A 6,000-nucleotide genomic window follows, 5' to 3' on the forward strand; every position below is an offset into this window, starting at 1 on the left:
TCGTCTCCAGGTTCTTGGGGACGTTCTAGCCCACCCGGGTGTGATATTCTTGCCCCCGCGTGCCAGGATCAGAACGGGGCGATGAACTTGCCATGAAAGCCATCCTTTGCTGGGCATCCTTCAAAGATGCTCCTCAGCCAGGTCTCTCTGCACCTTCTTCTTCCCAGGACGGGAATTTCATGGGTGGGATCGCGTGCTCCCGGGGCTGAGATGGCTTTCGTGACTCCACCCTTGATCACCCCGTGGGATTTCTGACCAGGGATGGTGGAGCTTGGTTTGAGTCCCGTACAAGCGGCAAGCGTGAGGCAGCTTCTCCCCAGGCTTTCTCAAGGAGGGCTGTGGTACTGCAGCAAACCTGGACTAGAGATTTTGGTCTGCTGTTTCTGTAGGGCTTTAAACACCGGCATTGGGCAGCAACAGCTTGGCTGTGAGCAGGTTGCCCTTCATTTTTAGGTACTTATCTCTAGTTTTTAAATTTTTCATGAAATTAGTGGTGTAGCTGCCGTGTTAGGGCATCTCATCAGCAGGACTAACTGCCGTGGAGGACCCCGTGTGTAATTAACACCAGAGCACTTTCTGTTGGCTTGATCGCTCTCCACAGGACCTGACAAACTAAATGATGTCAGCTGGGATAACAAACACAAATGCCGGAGGAAAATGAGCATGCTACCTGCCGAGGAGCAGCGGAAATAATCCATCTCGCTGGACAGTGGGGAAGAGAAGTTGGTAGGAAGGAAGGGGGACTGGTTTCCAGTCTCGACCCTTTGGACCTGCTCGTTGGGGCTGTGGTAGGTGGAGCAGAACGGAAAGAAGGTGCAAGGCAGGTAGGGTTTGGTGATCCCTTCTCTCCAGGGTAGTACCTCCAGGTATTTTTCTCTCGATGGAGCAGCCAGTGTCACCAGTAGAAATTCAGATCATGATGTCAAGGGTGGAAATGGAAGGTGTTGGGGGGGCAGTCAAAATTCTTTGGACCCTATGACTTTTCTTCCTGACCTACTCCGGAAGCTGAAGGCCTCTGGTGTGCTTAGGGTTGATCTGTGATGGTCCTTGCCCACGCGCTCTGTGCTTTACTGGGTGAGGAGCAGCAGGAGCTGGTGGCTGCCCGAGTTGGAGCTTCCCACGGGGGGACCCTTGGGAGGTGGTGTGAACTTCCCAGCATCACAGTGCCCGTGATTAGCTCCAGTCTTGACCTCTGCCCTGCCGAAGCAGCTCTTAATTCTCACAGTTCTTATACAGAAACAGTATTTTGGAGAGAAATTAAGCCCTGGTTTTGTCACAAAAACAGACTTTTCTGACCTGCAGATGTATCTGCACGCATCCGCGTGTGTTTCTGACCAGAGTGTGCAGCGGGGACCTCATTAAATGCTGCGCGGAGAGAAAATGCTGCTGGAGAGCCGTTACCTTCAAGTGAGAAATTCAAGAATTCCACGCTATAGAACGTTCCACATGAGGATGTGTGAGCTGGCGCGATCCTACGTCACTGTCTGCAGGAGGCACGTGCCAGAAGAGACTTGATTTTACACTGACGAGGTGGTGAGAGAGAGGAATTGTCTTTTCCACCCCAAAACAACATGAAAATGTTGTTTGCTGGCGGTTCCATTTGATGTCACGTTCTCTCATCCAAGGGGTTTCTTGCAGGAGTGGTAAAAATCAACAGCGGGTGTTTTGCCTTTTGTGGACCCCCCTCTTCCTTGGGAAACAAACAGATAAAGGATGCACAGGATGAGGACGAGACCCCCCACTGCTGCCGGATGGTCCTGGTCAGGACCAAGACCTACGTCAGCTGTGGTGCCTGAGAGCAAGGAGAAGCGCGAGAAAGGGGCTGTGGGAAGATGGACTGTCACGTGGCGATGGCAACAGACCGCTTGCTGTTGTTTCTGTCCCCATTTGTGGGAATAACCATTTCTGCTCCCTCCATACGCAGAGGTGCTCCTACACCTGGCCGAGATGCAAGTCCATCCAGCAAGTGCAGCTGCAAAGCTCTTCTGGGCTTGTTGTGTCCTCTGCATAGGGCTGAATGTTGAGGTCCTCCCCACCATTTCTCGCTTCAGTCGAGGTGCTTAATGCTGTGGGTACCAGCCCTGCGTTCTTGGCTTCTCTCCTGCTCCTGCCAAGCAAACCCCAGGAGGTTTGTGCTCATATCAGATGGTGCTTCCAGGTGCTACAGCTAGACAGAGGGTCTGCGTTGTTGTTGTGTGCAGAGAAGCCTCTGAAAACCTCAGCTGTGTCCCGTGCTGTCATACGGAGAGCACACAATCCCTTCTCAGGGCAGATCTGAAAGGCTCCCTGGAAGATCTGTGTATGTGATGTCGTTGGTGGCAGGAATGGAGACCTCAACTGGTTTTGCTTCCTCTGGATGTCCGAGTTGGTGGTGAGCGGTCTCTCTCCAGGGGCAGACCATGGCGTGAGGTTGTGTGGCAAGCAGTGAGCCTGTGCTTGAATTGGAGGTACTGGGTGATGCTGGACCCATGCTGGACCAGAAGGCTGTTGAGACATGTTGTGGAATTGCCCTGGGACCAACCAGTGGTGTCCCTTAGAGTATGCGATCAGCACGGTCAACGTGAGCCTGGTGCGTGCAGTTCCAGCAGGATCCAAGAGCGTGGGGTGCTCCTGGTCCAGAGCTCACCTCCAAAACTGGGGTGCGCAACCCTGACGAACCGTCATATTCAGCGCCAGGCTGATGCTGTGGATGGTTTCCATCCGTCAGGAATCTCTGCGAGAAGAGAGCCGGAGCACCGGTGATAAATCATCTCTAATGCCATTGTGTAGACAAACAGCAGAGCTACCCGCCTCTGCGTATTTAGAAATGCCTCGGAGAATCCCAGAATCCCAGCATGGTCGGGGTTGGAAGGGACCTCTGTGGGTCACCCAGCCCAACCCCCTGCCCAAGCAGGGTCACCCAGAGCAGGCTGCACAGCACGGCGTCCAGGCGGGGCTGGAATATCTCCAGAGAAGGAGACTCCACAGGCTCCCTGGGCAGCCTGGGCCAGGGCTCCGTCACCCTCAGAGGGAAGAAGTTCTTCCTCGGGTTCAGCTGGAGCTTCCTCTGCTCCAGTTTGTGCCCATTGCCCCTTATCCTGTCGCTGGGCACCACTGAACAGAGTCTGGCCCCAATCCTCCTGACACCCACCCTGCAGATATTGAACGGCATTTCTAAGGTCCCCTCTCAGCCTTCTCTTCTCCAGGCTGAACAAGCCCAGCTCCCTCAGCCTCTCCTCGTAGCAGAGATGCTCCAGTCCCCTCCTCATCCTCGCAGCCCTCTGCTGGACTCTCTCCAGTAGCTCCTCATCTTTTCTGAACTGGGGAGCCCAGCACTGGACTCTCTCCAGTAGCTCCTCATCTTTCTTGAACTGGGGAGCCCAGAACTGGACAGAGTACTCCAGCTGGGGCCTCCCCAGGGCAGAGCAGAGGGGAAGGAGAACCTCCCTCGACCTGCTGGCCTCAGAACATGGGTTTTCAGAGCAATTCGGTTTTTGACTGCTTCTGTGTGCGCCACAAGCTTCTGCCGTGATCAGGGTCTCGGTGTCTCCGCTAATCTCCAAGTGAGGACTTTTCCAGGGCGATGTGTGTGGAATTGCATGGCGAGAAGGGGCGTCCACTAATCCGATTCCTGGAAGAACGTGGGAAGGTGTTGCGTCGTTGCCACGTGGCGCTTGCGGCTGCCTTTACCAGCCGGCCAACCGCTCGCCGGGAACCTCAGCAACGACCGCTGTTTGGCCGCGGCGCAGCCGCGTCGATTCGGAGATGAAAGCGAGCGCGTGTCAGATCCAGGGCCTTGGCAGCAGGCAGCACGAACATCTGTGAGAGAAGCCTCCAGGTGGGAAAAGTGCCAAGGGAAGCAAACAGAAGCAACTCCTAGACACAACGGAGCGTGGATGTAAAAATACAGCTTACGGATCACACGGACAAATTGCTATCCAAGTACGGCTTATAGCTCCTGGTGGGGTTTTTTTTTTCATTTTTTTTAGAAATCTTTGATGACTACAGGCTGAGCAGCAACCCTTCCTTGCCGCCGTGGAGGATCCTTTTCGTAAAATATACAGCCGGCCTCTCTGTTGAACCTCAACCAGCATTTTGTGGTGGGGGATTGACTTTGGAGCTGGAGGTAGCCAAGTTCTACAGCAGCTTGGAGGTTGAACTGAAGCAGAGGAAGCTCCAGCTGAACCCAAGGAAGAACTTCTTCCCTCTGAGGGTTACGGAGCCCTGGAACAGGCTGCCCAGGGAGGTTGTGGAGTCTCCTTCTCTGGAGATATTCCAGACCCGTCTAGACAAGGTCCTGTAGAACCTGCTCTAGATGACACTGCTTCAGCAGGGGGGTTGGCTGGGTGACCCCAGAGGGCCCTGCCAACCCTGACCATTCCGTGATTCTCAGGTTGCCTTTGGAGTCGGGCTTTGCCCCTTGCGTCGCTTATCCGTGGCGATTCCAGCCCAGCTGACCCGTTCTGGAGCCGGCGCGGTCAGGATTTGGCTCTACGGATGCCACCTGACGGGAGCGCCGCTAGCGATTTCCCCTCTCCACTTGTGCGCTGCCCTCGAATGAGATCGGGAAGACGCGTGTCTGCTGATGCCTGTGGGCTGGAGGCATCTGAAGTCGGGAAGAGCCGTATTTCTTGGAGCTGCAATCTGAATTTATTTGCATCGCTGATGACTTCAGAATTAGAAGCGGTGATCGGCGTCTGGCTTTCCGAGGGAAGAGCAGAGACCGCAGGATTGCGGTCGCGGCTCCCATAGAAGGGATCCGGGGCTCGCCGTCCACGCGGAAGGTGACGATAGGCGCGACGGGGCACGGGCTTCCGCAGCAGAGCTGACGAGGGGCCGTTGGCATCTCATCCGTTGGCGTCTCACCGCTGCGGCTGGTGCCGGCCTGGACTCAACAACCAGGTCTGAAGAACAGGTTGAGCTCATCCCTTCGGCGCCCGCTCTCCGTCAATCACGAACCATCACGGTGATCACTGATTGCCTGGTAACTCTCCGGGAGAGAAGCGCTAGCGAGGGTTTTCCGTGAAATACTGTATTTTGGCACTTGTTGCCATGCCTGCAGGGCTGTCTCCTTCAGCTGATAACAGACCGAGAGTGGCTCTCTGGAAATGCGTTGTGACACCTCCTGCGAGAGATGGCTGGATATCGTCTCCGTGTTCCCGCACGCGATGAATCATCGCAGATCAGAGCACCCTTCTCCGCCGAGGCTCCGGCAGCCTTTAAATGTTACAGGCTCGCACGCCAGAGACTGAGGGTTTTTCTGAAGCGCCTGCCCACGTCCTGATCTTGTCATCTGCCCCTTATCTCTGTTCCCTTTGTTTCTGGTTAATCCTTTCTTACCTTGAGTTGTGGGAGCTTTCTGTTGTATCACCAAGGAGAATGATGTTAGACGAACCGGTTGCCAAGCATTCCCTACTCCTCTTTTCCCTTCAGCGGCTCTTTATGAAGGTAAGGAGGTCAAGAAATACCTCTCGGTCCTCTTGAGTGTCTCCTTTCTAACCACGTCCCCATCTCCTGGCCTCAGCAAAGCCTCTCTGTTTTCAGACAAGGGGACTTCTCTGCTGACCCTGATGTTTTATTTGCTCCTAGGAGGAGGCAGGGATTGGTGCAGGGCTGGTTCGAGACGTCACTTCCATACTAAGCTTTTCTTTTAGGTGAGGGCATGACTTTGCTGTTGGAGACGTTGATTGTTTTCAAATCAGTCAAATAATTCAGTTGCTCTGTTGGTCCAGAGGAGTGTCTTCTGTAGCCAGTGACTCTTCTTTATTGTCGTTGTCCGAGAAGATGTTAGAAAAGGTTCTCTCTATGTTGGGAGAAATCACCCGGTGACCATTGAAACAAGCATGAAGGACGACACTGTATCTTCTGTGGAGGATCCTGGGTTATTTAGCCATGAGCTAATGAAGCCTGGCAGCAAGCCAGGGCTGAGGCCAGTGGTATTCACATTGAGCAGGAAGTGTTAGCAGAGAACGCCTTCCCGTGTCCGCCATCTCTTGATCCTGTTCTTTTTCTCTCCAATGA

This window comes from Opisthocomus hoazin, chromosome 39, assembly GCF_030867145.1.
Source record: "Opisthocomus hoazin isolate bOpiHoa1 chromosome 39, bOpiHoa1.hap1, whole genome shotgun sequence".
In the NCBI taxonomy this organism is placed as follows: Eukaryota; Metazoa; Chordata; class Aves; order Opisthocomiformes; family Opisthocomidae; genus Opisthocomus; species Opisthocomus hoazin.